Below are 21,246 nucleotides of genomic sequence, written 5' to 3'. Positions count from 1 at the left end.
TGTTCTTCTACTATCTTTCTTCCGTTCCTAATATCCCTCTTTCTGTCCCTCTCTCTCTCTCTCTCCAAATCTCCCCCAAATTTTCGATCTTTGGCCCTAAAGCTTTGACCTATCTTGAATTAACCATGGATCTGGCCCCGAAAGAACTTCAATTTCTCTAAATCCCATACATTCTCCGAGAATCGACCTCTCCCCCAAAACAGTCCCCCAAGACCTTCTACCTCATAACCCTAACCCCCAATCCTAGCCCATTCTCTCTGAAGGTAGTGTTCAGTTGGAGGTTTTTCCCTGGAGGTTTAGCAATAGCGTATTCGATATCATCAATCTGCAATCTATGGTTTCTTGACACACTCTCTCTCTCTCTCTCTCTTGAAACCTTTCTCTCAGTCTTCCATCTGGTTCACTCCTCTTTCTTCCCCGGTATACCGACCCAAATCCCCACATCTCCTCCACCTGGGTTTACTCATGTTTTACTTTACTGATGGATTCTGATTCTCTGACCACCACATCGCTTTATCCAATAGGGAATGAATCCCTTTTTTTTTCCTTTCTATTGAAGCTGATTGAATTCCAGGTATCGATTAGCAATGGCGGTGAAGCACGGGCTCCACCGAAACAGAGCTGCCAGATCTCATTCCCTACTGCTGTATTTATATTCGTCTTGTTGTTTGGTTGATTTTCCTCGTCGGCCATGGCCTCTACAGCTCCGGTTAGTCCTTGGCACCCTTTCAATTTATTTACTTTGAGAACTGTGTGTGTGTGTGTGTGCGCGCGCATAGTTAAATGAATCTGTGGAATTTAGGTTTGCAGATCTCAATTAGGTTTTGTTTTGGCTTTGCAGTGCAATTGCTCTCTTCTTTGCTTTAGAGAAGCAGAAAGAGTGAAAATTGAACTTCCTCTTGTCAAGATTATCTGAAAATCAGGAATGCTACTTTTCTTTCTTTTCTTTTTTTTTGGCTTTTTGAGCTATGAGCAATGCACATTTGTTACAAACTTTGCAAGTGTGTTTTGTGTTTTAAGATAGTGAGTATATGAGTGCACATTGCAGTATTAGGATAGAGAGTTTAGCTTTGTCTCGGTACTTAGATGGTCAAGTTTTAAGCAGATTTTGGTGATTGACAACAAATTGTGGTTTGTATTGACAACTATATATATATATATATATATATATATATATATCTGCCTCTGCTTCTAGCCTACATTGAGGTCTTATTATGTTCTTGATTATGCATACCGTGAAACTTTTTCTTGACAGCTTTCACTTTCACCAGAAGTAAGTGTAACTCGTATTATCTTGGTAATGTAGTTTTTAGCATGTCTTTTTCATACCTACTAGTTTTTAGCATTTGGAAGGTATAGCTTTCTACTAAGATATCATTTAAATATGTAGACTCTGTTTTGCAATTTTTTTAATAGATGTTTTAACTAAATCAACTCACAATTTGAGCTTCTTGTTGGATTTCAATGCAATGGTTCAGGGAAGGGCACACAAGGAGCGATCTACTGATCTAGGTTTGATTGTCAAGTATCCATGTCTACAGATATATTTAGATTCTAGTATGGTTATTAGAGTTCCTACCAGTAAGGTTACTAGAGTTCTGATTCATGGGCGTGAATTCTTATTCTATATGTCTTTTATTTCTTTGTTTTGGTAGCCTAGTGTAATTAAAGACACATTGAATGGTTTATATGCTTCGTGATTTAGTATTGTGATTTATTCCTGGATATGAAAGATTTGTTGATTGATAGTTTGGATTTGTTAGACGTAATGATTTTCAAATGGTCATGCTAAACAAAGTAGAACTGCGGGATATATAGTTGCCACTTTTAGTTTTCTCTTTCTCTTTGGGATGAATAAGTGACCATGCCTGGTTGCTTTTGTCTCTGACTGCTTATAATTCCAATCTGAAACAACTATGCATGGGTTTTCTGCAGAATGCATGTTAGCTAATCTTTGATTTGTGGCTGAAGATATAATAGGTTTGGATGCATGCATGTGTGAAGTTTGAAAATTGACTATTGATCGAATTAGATCTTCTTTGACTGCCATTCTTCCATTCTTCCTATAAATTGCAGCAAATTAAAAGAAATTGTTTTGGTTGATGGGTCTCCAAGACCAGGTAGTCTAATACAAGTGTCAAAGTAACTTGATTCCTGCTGAAAACTGGGTCTTTTGAATTGAGTTTATTGAATGATCCATGGAGAAAAGCAAGCTTCTATGATCAGAAATAAGCTAAAGATGGGGTTTATCCATCTTTGATGAAGATTCAGATACATTTTCTAAAAAACCCTTCTTGGAGTTGAAGACAAGTAATGAAGAAAGGGATAGGAAAAACAACAATATAATAGTCAATTTTACAGTTCTTGGTACAATTTCTTTTAAGTTACTATTCTTCTCTTTGTTTTTGCTGCATCGAAGTTGGATGAGAAGTGCCATGTGTGAGCTCAGATGGGTGGCACATAGTTTTCTCTAATTTCCAAGTTTTTTAGACTATAACCAACCAATACAGGGAAACTAGAGAGGAGGGTTTTAGGTTTTTCAAGAGAGTCAATTGCAGAGTAAAACCACCCTGATTGGTGGTAGTTGTTATTAGAAAAAAATGCAGTTGTTTAGGATTAATGGGGACTTGGGAACGGTGAGTCTCTCTGAAGAGAGAAACAACCCTTTCAGTACCAGCCCTTCAATTTTATATACACTATTAAGAAAATATATAATATATCTTCTTCTGCTCACTTTGCTTCCTCTTTGCAGACTAGTTAATTAGGTGAGACCTGCTCCTCAAATCTCAAAGCACACTACAGCTTAGATTCATACTGGCTTCCTTCTGATCTACTTCATGCCCTCCTTCCTCTATTTCATGCTGTTTTTCATAGAGCTAGCTTAAAATAAAGTGCTCTATACTTTTCTAGTTTTGAAGTTCTAAATATTCATATACCTAAGCTATAACAGCACTAGAGATTTGAAGATTGTACTTTGTTTCTTGAAAAGTCTTTAATCTTAGATCCTTTATTTTGCTTATTCTGGACCTGAAAAGGGTAATCTGTCAGCTTTCTGCTATAAATATTTTTGTTCAATCATACAAAGAGAGCTTGCTCTCCTCTCAAATTTAGCTTAATTGTTTTTTGTTCTTGCTACTTAGGCTTTTGTGGTTCTTCATGGAGTTGAAAAACATACTTGAAGATCAAATGGCTACTCCTTTGTGGTTCTTCAGATTCCCACCACCATTGATTGTGGTTCTTGCTCCATTGCTTATATTGGTGGGTTTGATACTGGGCTTTGGTTTCTACTCCATCTTCCTAAAATCTATAACATTGATATTCTCAACTCTTTTCTTCACATGTTCCAAGCAAAAACCTATTCTGCTTGAGAGATTAGTTGAAGAAAAAGTTGTTCTTAAGTCTGATAATGAAAGTGCTTCTATACAAGACAAGGAAGTTCAAGAAGCAAGTATGAACAATGAGGCTCCCAAATACTTGGTAGCGGCACAAAGTTCAACACCAGATTTGGTAGTAGAAAGTGCATGCCTTGATGACTTATCAACTAGTGAGGAGTCTGAAGTACTAGACTGGCCATTTGGAGACAATGTGGATCGGAGTCCAGATTTCTCAGACAGTTCAATCTCCGACGAGAAAAGCCTCATCGAAATATCCCTCCCCGACGGATATTATGTTGGCCATGACAAGGAAGAAGAGTCCATCTTTAGTCTGCAACAGAAAATGTCAGGTTTGTCACAGAAGGCCATTTTCCAACAGCATACTTTATTTGAGTTCTTAGCTGAGATCAATGAGGAAGAAAATATGATTGAAATTGACATATCCATGGGCTCAATCAAGTGCTCAAGGTTTGAGATTGAAGCTTGATTAAAGAGTTCAAGGTGCTTTATTGTTGCCCAAGTTCATAGGTAGTTACTGTTTGCTCTACTGATTTGTGCCTATCATTGATTGTTGTTTGGCAAGGTGATGCTAATGGGTATGATTTAGTTGTTGTTGATGCCATGCATAAAGCAACCTATGCAAGTAGAATTTGTCACTCGTGCCGACCTAATTGTGAAGCAAAGTAGGTTCTATTAAATTTGTTCTGTTAGTCATCGTACCGTCCTCGTCCCACCATGCATATAGGGAATTTTACAGAGCAGTACGAAGTTGTGATTTTGACTATTAATTGTTACATCCCCATGATATATGGTGCTGCATTTAGTTAAAAGTTCTTTGCTGCTACTTATGTTTTACGGTTACCTTTTGGCTTGTACGTACTTAGAGCTTTCGTACTTTATGATGTTTAGATTATTTTATACTTTGGTGTAAGAACAACTTTCCATTTTAGAATATTTATTTTTTGAATATGCAGTTTTAGATTGCCATTTCAATAAGTATTATAGCACTGTGGTTAAGAATGCCGGAAATACAAATTAGATTGATGTATGCTATCAAGATATGTGTTATTAGCAGTTCTTTATGTCTTATGTATATACAAGTACCTATAGTAATCAATGGCATCCTAATCCTAGAATTTAGTCTGGCCAAACTTTGACTACTAGTTCTATAAACACTTTCACTTTCGTTAATGCAGAGTTACTGCTGTAGATGTTCGTTACCAGATTAGAATCTGCACTGTACGTAAGATTCAATACAGTGAAGAGATCACATTAGACTACAACTCTATTAAGGAGGTCTGACTCTTTTGCCTATGGGTCTCATGTGTTACTCAATTGCAATTTACATGACTGTATTTGACAATTGAAGTCTATTTTTTTTGACAGAGTAAGGAAGAATATGAAGCATCAGATTGTTTGTGCGGTAGTCAAGTTTGCCGGGGAGGTTACCTGAATTTGATAGGCAAAGGATCATTCTTGGAGGATCGAACATATACTGCATATGCTGCACAAGATGGAAATTGGATTGCTTGTATTGCAACATTGCTTGTGGGTGAGGATCGAACACAGTCTTGTATAGCTTATGACATTGGAAGGCTTCGTTCAATGAAATGTTTAAATGCTTATAAAATTGTATATAGTGAATCGATTGGAGTTTGTTTTTATGTATCTAAGTTACTTTTAGCATTAATATAAAATTATTGTTCATTGGTAATAATCTCTAGCATTGATTTTGTATGATTTCACCTAGCATTGATCTCATACAACACAATACAAAACAATGTATTGTATGATTGTAAACGAGTTTAAAATTAAGGCTTCTCCTACAACAGTAATTGGCTATTAGCCAATCTGATTACAATAGTCACACCACAGCTGACCAAATATATTGGTTGTGTGAACTAACAACCAACAATAAAAGAAAACAAAGTTCTGTTGTGTGAGATTCATTTCACTTCAGTTGTGTGTTATTAATCTCAGACAACAAAAAATGAGTAATATCTATTGTGTGTTACATATCTCAGACAACAAAGAATGAATTATATCTGTTGTGTGTTACATATCTCAGACAACAAAGAATGAGTTATATCTGTTGTGTGTTATGAATCTCAGACAATGGCGAATTCCTTCTTCTGTTGTTTGAATGTGTCGACACATCCCCACGCATGCCATGCCAGGCACATGCCTGCGCAGAATTCACACAACGGAAATATGTATTCTGTTGAGCAAAGTATTGTCACACATCAGTGAAATCACCGTTGTGTGATTTTTCAATCACACAACACTCGTTTAGACCACAGTGAGGCTGGTCATCACACAACTCCAAATATCTGTTGTCTGATTAACTTATTGTAGTAGTGCTTGAGTACGCCTAGTGAGAAAGAGTTATAACCATTGTCTTTGTTTTCAAATTTTTGGATTTGGCTTGAAACCAATGACGTTTGTACGGTCAAATTTTTATGCTTACGAACGCTCATAGTTCGAAAAAATCGATGCTCACGAACGCTCTTAATCCGAAGATCACGAATGCTCTTAGTCCGATGATCACGAACGCTCTTAGTTCGTATGTAGCGTGAATCCCCACGATTCCGCTTTTAGCAAATCTAACCCACATTACAGAAAGGTGGGATGTAGAAGAAGGGATTTTGTAAGTCCTTGAAGACAAATAAAAATAAATTTAAATTTCAAAAACGGGAACAACTCACTAGTGAAAACTTACTCATGAATTTTGGAACTTGAAATTCTCAATACACGCGCGTGTTAATGCAGGCATATAGGATTGCAGACGTGTTATCGATCCTGGGTCGGGGATTGCAAACTATCTTTCAATCCTTTCTGTGTGGCCGAGATTTGCAGGATTGCAACGTCGGTTTGAAAAACTTGTTTCTTGAGAAAAGGTGGCCGGAAATTGATAGGCTCGGCCGAAGGTGCTGCTTGCTTTGGCGGAAGAATGCAGGTCTCAAAACAACTCCGATAAGGCTGAAATTAGGAGGTCATATAGAAGAGACAGAGATGAACAACTTTGATGAAGGAAGGATTTTGATCTGAGGTTTCGATCAAGACATTTCAGGGGTTGCAAGCAGGATGATCTGCACAGGAACGAGCGTCCTGCTATTTTGCAGGGGCAGTAGGCGGCACACGGGTGCGTAAGAGCTGCAGGGGAGGCGTGCAGCGCAGGTGGGCAGCAGTGGCTAGGCTAGCTCGGGCTAGGTGCAACAGTGAAAAGGTGATGTTGAAGAGAATTTCGGTTTTTGGATTTTTGGTTTTTGTGGTTAGAACTCGTGTTGATAACGTGTTTAAGAATAAGTGAGTTTGAGAGAGATTGATGAGAGAATTGTGTCTTTCATAATTGAGAATAGGAGCCCTATATATAGGGATTACAAAGTACATGTTCTAATGCTACAAGGAAAACTATCCCGAATAGGACTTGGAATTCCAGAACATTCTCTCCTATTACAATCATGGAACTACTCCTAGTTTGATTAGGCACACAAAGCTGATTTCCTTCAACATGTAGCTAATCTTCACTTAACGTAGCAAAGTTTTCAACTTTCAGAAAACATACAACCCAAGTAAGTCTGTGCTTTCAGTTCTTACATTTTACTCAGAAGTCAGAACCAATATTTAATGTCTCAGTTTGATATTGAATCTTTGTTATATTTCGATCAATTACTTGTGAATGAAACTTATAAAAGATCAGCAGTAAATAGTATTCTCACACAGTTCAAGTAGATATACAGAGTATTAGATGGTTAACAGTTAACACACTGAGTTTTAGAAAAGCGAACCATGGTTTTCCATCAACTGTATTCCACCACTGCTTCGAGGAAATAATAATTTATCGTGCCTCTAACTCTGTTATACTCATGTCATTTACTGAATATGATTCCAATTGGCTTGATGAAGAGTTCTCTGCTTCAAACGGATTCCTTTCAGTGAAGAAACCAGGTTGCTTTGGCACAGGCAATGATCCCTCACCGCCCAACATTAGGACCACAGATGCCATGTTTGGTCTATCTTCTGGTTGTTGTTGCACACACAACAGAGCTATGTGAATGCATCGTGACACTTCTGTTAGAGCATAGGAGCCATCCAACTTCTTATCCATTACTTCCAGTGATCTTCCTTCAGTCCATAGAGTCCATACCTGAAATTATAATGAAATTATTTGTGTATGAATTAGCCATTCTGAATCTCTTATGTCTTTTGAAAGAGAACAATATCTGTAAAGCCATCTTCAACTTCACATAATTACAGAATAGTCTTGGTTGTTGAATAAATTAGGACAAGTTATTCTTTCAGCTTACATGTCCTATAAGGTTAAGTTGGTGGTCTGGATGAATGAATCCCCTGTTCTTCTTCCCACTCACTATCTCCAATACCATGACACCGAAACTATAGACATCAGATTTGATTGAGAAGAGTCCATCAACCACATACTCAGGAGACATATAACCACTGCAAGATGGAATTGCTAAGATATGTATCGACTAACAAATTAAGATAGACTAGAATACAAGTTGAGAGTTACGTACTATGTCCCAACCACGGTCTTAGTATTTTCCGCAGTTTGATCTCCTACGAATGCTCTAGCCGTCCCAAAATCAGATATTTTTGGGTTCATATCTTTATCTAGTAAAACATTACCAGTTTTAAGATCTCTATGGATGATCCTCAGTCTAGAATCTTGATGAAGATAGAGAAGGCCTCGAGCTATTCCACCAATAATGTTGATGCGTTGATCCCAACCAAGCAATTTACTTCTTGTATCACCTACCAAGTTACTTACAGAAGTTAGTCCAATCTACAATAAATTCTAGACAAAATTTTAATATATATAGAGTATGATAAGACTGAGATTTGTATGGGTTAATAGAAGGTCAACCAAATATGAAGTAGTCCAAGCTTCTATTGGGCATGTATTCATAAATTAACATTTTTCATCTCCTTCAACGCAGCAACCAAGAAGCTTTACAAGATTTCTGTGCTGGAGTTTAGCAATCAACATTACTTCATTCATGAATTCTTTTATTCCTTGTCCAGAACATTTTGAAAGCCTTTTCACTGCTATGTCTTCCCCTTCTTTCAACGTGCCCTAGAACCATCGTTTAAATAAGTTGAAGTATATATATATTTTCAGAGGAAATAAAAGATGCTAGTCATAACCACTGCAAGTGACCTAGTGGTTCTTGCCTAGTTGGGTGTGCTCCCCAACCTAGGTTCGAACCCCAAAGCTGTCAAATTGGCCAGGCACTGTGCTGCAATGCACAGTTGGATCATTTCACATGCGTTGGGTTTATCTTGGAAAATGTTAGTCATAATATATATGTTTTGTTAGTTACTACCTTGTATACTGGTCCGAAGCCACCTTCTCCCAGCTTATAATTGTCTGAGAAGTTATCCGTTGCTTTAGATATGGTGCCCAAATCAAATTTTAGCAACTCTATATCTTCATTACCACCTTCAGTGTTTCCATGGATGTTCTTCATATATACTGAGGCAGTAGAACAGTGAAGAATTAGTACTCAATACCAATAGCTTCATGATTGTTTTCCACTGAAGAAGAAAATAAATTCTCACCTTTCAATATTTTTCAGTTGACAGTACAATATAAATCTAGTTATATCAACAAACACAGAGATCATTTCTACCTGTTAATTTCTTCTTTCGTATGTAGAAAACCAATCCTAGTATAAGCACTCCCATGACTAATAACCCAAAGCTGACTATGATAGGCACCCGCTTCTTCATGCTAGATCTCTTGTTTGTCTTTATGTCACCTGAAAGAGAAGTAGATATGGTGTGAACCAGTTTCATGATTTTGAGCATATAACTTTAGAGTATAATCAAGTCCAGATTAAATTTCTGTTCTTTTGTATTTTGCTTTGTTTTACACTACATCATCTTTATGTGTAATGATGTGGGAAAAAGTTGAGACAAGATGTAAATGTGGATCTTGGTGTATGCATAGCTCAAAAAACGAACAAAACTTGAGAAGAAAGTTACCTAATTCTGAGGTAGCCATCTTTACAAAGAGTTCTTGCCCACCAGTATCAAATTCGTTTATGTCATTGAGTTCATCAAACCAGAGCAAACAGCCACTTCTTCCTTCCCTTACATCCAAATTTGCATAAGCAGTGCAAGTGCAGTTCTTCAAACAAGTTTTCTCACAGTCCTCAAGGGTCATTGTCAAGTCAAACCAGGACGAAGATGTGTCCGGCAATTTCACCCTTGTGAACTTCTTGAAGCCATCTTGGTAATCATTGCAACTCAATGGAGTTCTACGAAGACACCTGGTGGACGTTGAAGAATTTGGTCCGAAACCTTTTAAGCATGCACATAATCGAGGAGAATCAGCACTGCAGAGAGAAAATGCACCGCACACATTATAAGCGTCACACTTATTTTCCGGAGCTGAGTAATAGACGTGATTGATATTTGTTGTGCCACTCCACATGAAGCGTTGCAAATCGCCTGACCTGTTGAGCACTAATCTTGTTTCAACTGAAGTGATCCGGAGCTCATATTTGTAGTATACTTCATTCTCATTTGACACAAAGTCAAGTCTGAACCACTGGTTCAGAGTGCTAAGTTGACGAGTTCCTGTGAAGCCAAGGCCATTCCATGACCCCAACCTGTAATGTGCCATGGAACCATTCCTAACAAATAGTTGGGGATACCCACTACGATCTAAAGAGAATGAAAATTGTCCTGGAGCAGGATCTTCTGGTTCTTTCCAAGATGACAGAAACCTGTTTAGGCCGGTTTTTAAGTCCCATCCGATCTTCATTCCTGGTAGTAAGGTGTCACTTGGATAGTCAAAGCTCTGCCACAGAACTTTTGAGTCCTCCTCTGATCCATCTTTCACCACGAAATTGCCCGACTCCAAGAGTTGAGCAACTGGGTTGCTTATGTTGCTTGAAGTCTCGTTGGATGATGACCAGATAATACTATTTTTGCCATTGAACAGAACGAGAACTCCTTGGCTAGTGAGATTCAAAGCTCCCGAGTGATCAGTAAGGGGAGTTTCTTTGTTGCACACCCATACAACTTTCTGAGGAGATATGTTATTGTACCATATTCCCACGTATCGACTCTTCGAATTACCTGGGCTAAAGAATCCCAATTCGAAGCTTCCTCCAGCTGAAACTAGGGTACTCCCTCCATCTTTGATTGATACTCTTGGATTAATGGTAATGATGTCTTGGATACTGGTAGTGTTGGTACTTAGAAGGGAGAAGATAATTGCTGAGAAAACAAAAAGCATTGGAAAGATTTCCATTAGAAATTAAATTTTGGAAAACATGAAAAGATTTAGGAATTTCTACTTTGGAGCTTCATGTTATGCTCTAGTGATCCTTCAAGGTTACTGTTATTAGTACGAAAATTAGGGGTTGGAGATCACGACAAAACCTTAATTATACTGCAGGTAGAAAGTCATAGGCTTTTAAGTTGGAAGTTGGAACAGGGTAATAATGGTGATTTAAAGCAGTTCTAACTGACAGTGACGATCACTGCAGCTAGGTGTTTCTGTACCTTAAAATTAAATTCTGAAAATTGATGTGCACTGCGAATTGAAAGAACAACTTATCCGGCCATTAAATGACTGCAATAAGGAGGTGGAATCTTTAGACTGACAAGAATGGGAAGACCAAACCTTAACCACTAGCTTAATTTGGTAGACTGTGAATCAAATCTGATTCTTTGTTTGGTTTATTTGAATCTTGGCTATAATCACATGAATTAATTATTTGGTGTATTTGAATTTTGAATTAGTGAATGTATGGAGGATTGGTCCATGCTTACATGAACCTGATTCAGTTTTCTAGTCTTTGGTTTGAGAAGAAGCCATTCTTAAGTCTTGTGTCGGTGGTGGATTTTTAGGCCGTCGAGTCGTTCTATGTCAAATTCAACTACTAACACCAGAATTTAGGGCTCTAACCCTAAGTATTTAAGAGTAAACGTCTAAACCTTGAGCCCCAAACGGGATCCAACCATGAATTATTTGAGTAACATAACTGTGGTTCTTATTTCAATAGATTTGGGGTTTTAGAGCATCTTTAGCAGACTCTCTATTTTAGTTTCGTAGCTATTTTAGAGTGCATTTGTAAACAGCTGCACCAGACTCCTAAATGACTCTCTATTATAACTTTTAGTTATCTCACTCTTAAATATAGAGAGCGAGATGAGGCTCTCTATAATTTAAAACATTCATTTTGAGTTACTTTACGTAATTTATAAATACATTTAAACTATTTAATATTCCTTTACAAAATAATATAAATTCAAAATTAGCTAAAATAGAGAGCACTGATATAGACATATTTCTAAAGTGGCTAGCCAAAATGACTTTTTAGCTTCTTTAGCTAACATTTGACTCAAAAATAACTAATATTGCTAAAGATGCTCTTATTCTAGTAGGGTTTATTATTATTTTCAGGTTTAGATTTTAGCTAGGGGTTTACGATTTAAGAATAATTAAGATGGAGGGATTTAGCCATAATTCCTAGAGACTCACATTCATGTTTCCTCATTCCCTTTTCACACCCTACCCATAAAAAGAACACCCCTTTGGCTTACACCAGTGATCACAGTGGTATACAAACCTCGATTTTAGTATGTTAATCATCTGACTTCTAATTCAAGACATGTTTTGTTGTGTTTAAGAGAAAAAAGATTCGGAAGAATAAATCTCATCAATAATAAGGACCTAAAAAAGATTACAAGTGCAAAATCGTATAGTACAAATAAAACCTAATCAAACATTAATTAGGAGATCAGGAAGATGTAGACTGAAATAAGTAACTGTGTTTGGGTTAGGCAGACACATTTCCTTACAAAAAAAGCCTAATCAAACATTAATTAGGAGATCTAGAAGATTCTGCCATATTACAACTTAAACAAGTAATTGTGTTTGGGCCAAGTAGGCACACGTAATTCGGGTTTCCTTCAACAAAATATCAATTTTAGTTTAGAGGAATGAAATTGAACACTATTATAATGTTTTTTTTTTCCTATCAAAACACTCTTATAAATTTTTAAATTTTTTTTGCCTAAATAAATAACTGCCAATGGGCTTTTTTGGGTCTAAAATATACACCGACCTTTTATTTGTTTTTTTGATGACCAACGACCTTGTTTTTGTTTGAAACATGTTGACAAGACTTGAGCAAATATAGGAGTTAACTCCTTCTCAATTATATCACAAATAAATATAAACAACTACCTCGATTGTGGCCCATTGATAGTTGTTTATTTCAGACCCAAAAAAAGCCCATTGGCAGTAGGGGTGGGTTCGGTTTACTTCGGTTCGGTTTTGAGCCAAAACTGAAAACCGAACCGAACTAAATTTCTGTTAGGTTCGGTTCAGTTTTTTATTTTTCACAGTTTGAAACCGAAAACCGAACCGACAGCCCGGTTCAGTTCGGTCCGGTTCAAGTTCGGTTTTTTTTTTTTTTTGAATTTAAAAATAATTTAATAATAGCGTTCTTTTTTAGGCATGATCGATAGTTCATTCCTTTACTCTTTTTGCTCGCCTTTTATATGAAAGTGTTCAAACACATTGGTGTAGACTTCTATTTTCTCATCTACTTACAAAAATTACTATGGAAACTAGGATATTAGGAATTAAGGCCGTTGGAGCCTTTAAGATATATAAGAACAAACAAATAAAAACAAAAAAAGAGCAAACCAATAACCACCCACATAATAAAAAGACCCAAAAAACAAAAACAAAAAACAGTTGATCCCTCCTGTTCGAACTGGTGCTTGTAATCTCTGGCACAACTTCTGCATACATTTCAGATCACACAAATTGAGTCAATTTCTAAAAATCAAGATCAATATGAAAATGCCCAAATATACAGATCTACTAAGAGTAGAACTCATATTGAGTAGAAAGCAACAACACTGAGCAAAATGCAGATCAGTCCATTAGTTACACATAAAACATGCAGATCAGTCCATTACTCCATTAGAACAACAAAGAAATTAAGTTCATCAACAAATGCATATGCATATCAGTCCATTAGTTGCACATAAAACATGCAACAACACATCAAGCCTTAGTAGAAAGCAAAAATAATACACTAGTAATAGCTATTGCTAAAAGTGTTCAACATCAAGCATATAGAAACAGGGATGTAGAAAAAGAAAAAACACACCTATATAGACTATGATTAGCTTCAAAGGTGATGATGAACTGAGAACCTCAAGAAGTCCAGGTCCATTAGGTTTAGCTTGGACAACTCATTTGTAGCAAGGTTAACTACCAATCATCAAACATGAAAACTAGTGCATAAGTTACACAAGTACAACCAGCTGATCATATAACCAGATAATAAGCATGCAAAAAGAATGTCATAATGATAGAGGATGACATTCGGTTATGATAATTTGTGTCATGAATCATGACATATCATTAAGTTGCTGAATCTGCAGTACTAATTGGTGCATAGATAACATCTAGAATGAAAGTACGATGACAAAATGAGAGATGTCAATTGCAGAGTAAATATTACCTTCAAGTTGGATTGTTTTAGAAAAGCCTCAGTGCGGTCTGAACTCAGAGTAGATATACTCTGCTGGGCATCAACACCAACATAAAACAAAAGTAAAATCTAGTTACTGACTTAATTCTCTTCTTGAAAAATGTAAACTGAAGATAGGAAAAGAAATCCAGTGACAACATGTGTCTATCAGATAGTACAAAGACATCTTTTATTTTGAAACTTCAACCAATTACAGAAATAATTGAATCTCACAATGCATTTTTATAAGTAAATCACAAACTATTAGGGTGTAATGGATTGAGACGTTATCACTACATAACTTACCTTACCATCTAATCACCAGATTTATTAAAGACTTTGTATTAGTACATGCAAAAACGTGATTTGACTGAATACAAAATGAAGAGTGAGTTTCAACCTTGATATGGGTCTATGGCCCAGATTTGACAATTTTCTATCACCAGCCGCATCATTCCTGAATAGCAATTAACAAAAATATTACTTGAAAGTTAAAACCTGAAGACAACTAGAGTTGAAAGAATCAAATGCCAGAACAAAAACCCAAATAGTAAGAAAAAGTCACATATCGAAAAACCTAGATTGTTCCCCATCTCCTTCATAAACTTGGAGCCCCAGTCTTGGATCTTTACAACAGATCTAATCATAACTGGATCTGAAACTAAGAAGAATAAACGATGACGATGATAACTGAGCAAGATTAAAATAATATACAAATCGACGAAAACAAGATTGAAGAGAAGAGAAAAACCAGAGATAGACCGGGGGGGAAAGGAGAAGCTCCCGCTGGTATTGAGAGCGGAGCTTCTGAACGTTAGAGACCTATCGGGGAATGTTGTAGTCGAAATCGTTGGTGTTGTGTTTGGTGGAAGCACAATGAAATGAGAGAAGAAAGAAACGGCAGACAAGAAAGAGAGGCGAGAAAAGTGAGAAACTGAAGGTCTGAAACGCATATATAGTGGAACCCTAGGGTTACTTAAAAGTCAAAACATCAAAACGACGTCGTTTTGACCAATTCAGTTTTTTTCGTCTCGGTTCGGTTTTTGGCTACTGAAACCGAAAACCGAACCGAACTGTTTCGGTTCAGTTCGGTTTTTTTCATTTCGGTGCAGTTTTTTACTGTTCGGTGTTTTTCGGCTTCAGTTCGGCTTTCGGCTCGGTTTTTTTTCGGTTTTCGGTTTCGCGAACCCACCCCTAATTGGCAGTTTGCTGTTGACCCTACACACAATGAGAATCAAAAGACTATAGAAAGTGACTAGTTATCATAAAAGTTTTGTTCTATTTTATTACTTATTGGGATGTTTGTTTATGGGTGTTGCCTATTGGGATTTGGGAGTTTGCTGTTTGCCTTACACACAATGAGAATCAAAAGACTAGAGAAAGTGACTGGCCTCTCTTAAAACTATATCATAAAATTTTTGTTCTATTTCATTACTAATTGGGATGTTTGTTTATTGGTATTGCTTGAACTTGTTAGCGTGAGTCACGGTTTAGTATTAGGAATGGAATATATTGTAATTATTTCATAGTATAGAATATATTGTACTTACCTATTATATTCTTGTAACCCTCTTTATATACCTCCACTGTGAGATGAATAAGATATCAAACAATTCATTCTCTAAATCTCGTATTATTTGAGTTGGTATCAGAGCAAAGATCCGAAAAGGACTTTGTCTCGTCTTTTCCTTTGGTCTTCTCTCAGTCCAAAGAAGACAGTTGTGTTTTTGAACCCATTTATTTGGGTCGAACTGTACGACGTCGCTACCCATCTTAGCGGACGTCAATTTCTCTTCCAGGCCGGCTTCGTCTTCATCCAAGGGACCGCCGGTGCTCTTCTCCTGTCCAGGTGACCTCGTCGTTCATCCAGGGGCGACCGTCCACCCATCAATTCACACAACCGTCATCGTTCTTCCGGGTCGGCTTCGTTTTCAGTTCACCCAGGCCGGCTTCGTTTTCAGTTGCTCACCTGCCAAGACCGGCGATCTCCTCAATTCCGACCGCCTTCGTCTTCAGCCCAGACACTCCAAGCCGCTTCAACCCCAATCGCCGTCGTCGCTTTGCCCAGACCAGACCCGGCAAATTACTTTGGGCACCCACCCAAATACCGATCCTCCATATCTGTGTTTCCAGACCGTGATCCTCTTCTCCGCCACCTTTTTGTTCGTCAGTCTTCACACAGGCCGTGCCCAGACGACCCACCTCCGGTCGTCTGCTTCAATCTCCGGCCTCGAACAGCAGTAAGCAAATCGCAACTCAACCCAGTCGACTCAACTCGGTCAACTCGACCCAGTCGACTCAACTCGGTCAACTCGACCCAGTCGACTCAACTCGGTCAATTCGACCCGGTCAACTCCAACAGGTTAAAAAAAAAAAAAAAAAAAAAAAAAAAACTGTTATTATTTGTTGGAGTTGTTTCTGTTCTTATTTCCGCTGCATACTTTGAGATTTGTGTGTTTGTTGCTATTGTACTATTGCAATGGGTGGTGATGACAGTCAAAGTTCTAAGGCCAATGATGTGCAGAAGGTTGAGGTCTCTGTCAAGAGCTCAGAAGGTGGTTCTTTCGGGGGTACCAAACTCACTGGTACCAATTTCCGCACATGGAAGAAAATTATGTCAGTTTATCTCCGTGGAATCCACAAAATGGGGCATGTGACTGGAACAATCAAGGCTCCTAGGGAAGATGATGTGGAGGCCTATGCCAAGTGGGAAGATGATGATGGATTTGTGATGTCAATTCTATTTCGAGCCATGACTGATGATGTGCTACAGATGGTGGAAGAATGTGAAACTGCTGAGGCGATATGGAAGACATTGGGGGATTTGTATACCAACGAGTCTGATTTTATACAGGTTCATGAATTGATGTGTAAAGCTGCTAATATGCAACAGAATGGGCAACCAGTAGCTGTGTATTTCACCAAGCTGAAGAATGTATGGGCTGAAATTGATCAGAAGCGTCCTTGCAAGATCAAGAATCCGGAAGATCTTGTGTGGTACCAGAAGGAGAAAGAGCTGGAAAAGGTCCATGTATTCCTGAGAGGGCTTGATGAGAAGCATAGCAGTGCTAAGGGAGAATTGCTCAGAATGACAGACCCGCCTAGTTTGAACACTGTTTTTACATACATCCGTAAGGATGAGTCTCAGCAGGAGAGTGTCAAACATGCACAGGTTGAAGCTTCTAGCCTAGCCATTCAGTCCAAGTCACCGGCACCGTTCCTTCATCAGCAGAATTCAGCCCCACTTCTTCAGCAAGGTTTCCCACAAGGCTTCACCAACCGCACTCATCCTCAATGTTCTTATTGCAACGACCTTGGGCATGTTCGAGAGACATGTTGGAAGCTGAACCCACACCTTAAACCTAAAAAGCAAGGCTATCGTCCTAAGGCGAAAGCAGCAGCTGTTCACTTGGTCCAAGAACCAGACTTCTATGGCGTAGTTGGCCAAGATCATCATACAGCAGGTGGAGTTACTCCTACAGCCTCTATAGCTGGTCGAGGTAAAATTGGTATGGCTTTAAAGGTTTCTCACTTTGTTGGTTCTGATACATGGATTATTGATTCTGGTGCCTCTGACCATATGACTTATGATAAATCATTTTTTACTGAGTTGTCTCCCCCACCAGTGTCCTATGTCACCAATGCCAATGGTGAGGCTTTTCCTGTGTTAGGGTCAGGGTCCGTGCGTATTACTCCCACTTTAGAACTTCATAATGTGTTATATGTGCCTGACTTGTCTCATCACTTGATATCTGTTCCACAGTTGAATACTGAGTCTAAATGCTCCGTAACCTTTTATCCTATGTACGTGATGTTTCAGGATCTTCTCACCAGGGAGTTAATCGGTCGGGGGTATCTGAGGGGCAGATTGTTCCATCTGGATCAGACATACGCAGGGGAGAAACCAGGAGCACGGTCTCGCGCCGCTTTGACTTTGAATTCTGATAAGCTAAGTGAGGTTTGGTTGTGGCATCGCCGTTTAGGGCATCCATCTTTTAGTCTTATGAGAAAAACCATGCCTACTCTGTTTATTGGTGTGGATGAGTCTGTTCTACATTGTGAAACATGTGTCTTGGCCAAAAGTCATTGTGCTACTTATTCTCCTAGTATTTCTAATAAAAGTGTTATTCCTTTTGAGTTGATTCATTCTGATGTTTGGGGACCTTCTAGAGAACCCACTGTGTCCGGTATGAGGTATTTTGTGTTGTTTATTGATGATTGTACGAGATTGACATGGGTTGCTCTTCTTAAAACCAAAGATGAAGTCTTTCCTTTTCAAACTTTTCGTACTCTTGTTCAAACACAATATCATAGCACTATTAAAGTCCTTCGTTCTGACAATGGGGGAGAATATGTTAATCATGTTTTCCAAGAGTTTTTCAAAGCCCATGGGATTGTTCACCAAACCACATGTCCACAAACACCAGAGCAAAATGGTGTGTCTGAAAGAAAAAACCATCATTTACTTGATATGGCTCGTGCCCTTCTCTTTAGTGCTCATATGCCTAAGTATCTTTGGGGCGATGCTATTCTTGCTTCTTCCCATCTTATCAATCGTCTTCCATCTAGTGTCCTTCATGGAAAAATTCCATTTGCGGTTCTTGCCTCTCATGTTTCCTTATCTTCATTTCATAATCTGCCAGCTCGTGTCTTTGGTTGTGTTGTTTTTTGTCCATATTCCTAAAAATCAGCGGTCTAAGTTGGATGCCCGAGCACTTAAGTGTGTGTTTGTGGGCTACGGAGGTTATCAGAAAGGGTACAAGTGCTATCATCCACCAACCAGAAAGTACTATGTCACTATGGATGTTACTTTCTTTGAGGACATGAGTTATTTTTCCTCCTCAGATACCGCTCTTCAGGGGGAGAATTCATTTTTTGAAGAGCTATATCATGGAGAGGGGGAGGAGGAATCAGAAAGCGAAGGAGAAGTCGCACAGACAGGAGATATTTTGACGGATCCAGTTGAAAGCATTGACTCATCACTTCCAGAAGTAGAAGCTCCAAACATCCAGACACCAGTTTCAATCATTGAACATGCAGTTGAAGACACAACTGCCCCTACTGTCATCACTTCTACCCCTGACCCACAACTTGCTGGTGCTGAAGATCACTCATTTGAGGTATGTCCACCCACTAATACTAGCAATAGTGAGTCTAATGTTGAGCAATATGTGTTACCAAATAGAACTACTCGAGGTCAATCAGCCAAAATATATGAACCTACTCTTACTGCCAAGTCAAAATACCCAGTAGCCAATTATATGTCCACTAGGAGGTTGTCTAAGTCATATGAATCATTTGTGAATCAAATATCTGCTGTGTCAGTACCTAACAGAGTGCAGGATGCATTGGGGGATCCAAAGTGGAGGAAGGCAATGGATGAAGAGATGGAGGCGTTGCAGAAGAACAATACTTGGCAACTTGTGCCTCCACCACAAGGCAAGAAAGCTGTAGGCTGTCGTTGGGTTTTTACTGTGAAACATAATGCAGATGGATCAGTGAATCGATACAAAGCACGCCTTGTAGCAAAGGGGTTTACTCAGACGTATGGTATTGACTATGATGAAACATTTGCTCCTGTTGCCAAGATGAACACTATTCGGGTTCTGTTATCATTTGCTGCTAATTTAAACTGGCCACTCCGACAGTTTGATGTCAAGAATGCATTTCTTCATGGAGAGTTAGTCGAGGAAGTATACATGAGCCTTCCACCTGGGTATATAGTTGCTTCTCCTGGTGATTTTGTATGCAAATTGAGAAAGTCTCTGTATGGTCTTAAACAGTCGCCTCGTGCTTGGTTTGGGAGATTTTCACAGTTCATGCGGAAGGTTGGTTACAAACAAAGCAACTCAGATCATACATTGTTTCTCAAGCATCAACAAGGAAAGGTAACAGCTCTAATTATTTATGTGGATGATATGGTAATTACTGGCAATGATACTATTGAGATGGATAGACTGCAGAGACAGCTAGCCTCTGAGTTCGAGATGAAGGACTTGGGTGAACTTAAGTACTTCTTAGGAATTGAGGTAGCCAGGGGGAGAGAAGGAATCTACTTGTGCCAGAGGAAGTATGTTCTTGACTTGCTAACAGAGACAGGTTTGTTGGATTGCAGACCCATTGATACTCCTATTGAGCAGAATCATTGTTTAGCTGAGTATCCAGATCAGGTACCTACTGATCGAGCTCGCTATCAGAGGTTAGTTGGGCGCTTGATTTATTTGGCTCATACTAGACCAGATGTTGCATATGCAGTGAGTGTGGTGAGTCAGTTCATGCATAACCCAAGTGAAAGTCACATGGATGCTGTTATGAGAATTTTAAAGTACCTGAAGTCAGCTCCAGGAAGGGGAGTGTTGTTTTCTAGACATAACAACATCCTTGAGGTTTGTGGCTTTACAGATGCAGATTGGGCTGGAAATATTACAGACAGGAGGTCAACATCAGGTTACTTTACCTTTGTGGGAGGTAATTTGGTTACATGGAAGAGTAAGAAACAAAAAGTTGTGGCACGATCTAGTGCTGAGGCCGAGTATAGAGGTATGGCTCACGGAGTGTGTGAGTTGCTGTGGCTAAGAAATCTGGTACGTGATCTGGGTTTCAAACTCAAAAGTACTATGGAGTTGTATTGTGACAACAAGACAGCCATTGACATAACACAGAATCCAGTACAACATGATCGTACTAAGCATGTGGAAGTTGATCGTCACTTTATAAAGGAGAAGCTAGATGCCAAAATTATTAGTTTTCCTTTTGTTCCGACGGAAGAGCAACTTTCAGATATACTTACCAAAGGAGTTTCTAGGAAGGCGTTTTATGACTCACTAAGCAAGTTGGGCATGATCGATGTGTATGCGCCAACTTGAGGGGGAGTGTTAGCGTGAGTCACGGTTTAGTATTAGGAATGTAATATATTGTAATTATTTCATAGTATAGAATATATTGTACTTACCTATTATATTCTTGTAACCCTCTTTATATACCTCCACTGTGAGATGAATAAGATATCAAACAATTCATTCTCTAAATCTCGTATTATTTGAGTGAACTTGCATATAAACTAAAGGCGTGAGATTCTAATTAAAAAAGACAACTAGAAGGACACCCCCTCTATATAATGACGATTTCTGTGGACAATTTCATAGCTCGTTTTCCCAAGTATAAACATGTTTCAAATGTTCATGCAATTCCATTTCGCACTTGTCGGTGCTTTCGCTGTGATACTACTAGGTCATGCCCAGGATCAATCAGGTACTAATATACGTATATTTTTTCTTTTCTCAATTTGAGAGTGTGTTTGGATGAGGGAAAAAATAATGGAATTTAATTAAAAGTGTGGATTT

General features: G+C 38.4%; 1 pseudogene; it reads right to left on the bottom strand.

Moving 5' to 3' along the window:
* Positions 1 to 6,879: 6,879 nt before the first annotated feature.
* On the bottom strand, positions 6,880 to 10,671 carry LOC112163867 (annotated as a pseudogene).
* Between the last annotated feature and the right edge of the window lie 10,575 nt (positions 10,672 to 21,246).

The sequence above is a fragment of the Rosa chinensis genome, chromosome 5, assembly GCF_002994745.2.
Source record: "Rosa chinensis cultivar Old Blush chromosome 5, RchiOBHm-V2, whole genome shotgun sequence".
NCBI lineage: Eukaryota > Viridiplantae > Streptophyta > Magnoliopsida > Rosales > Rosaceae > Rosa > Rosa chinensis.
This window is presented reverse-complemented; position numbering and strand designations above follow the sequence as displayed.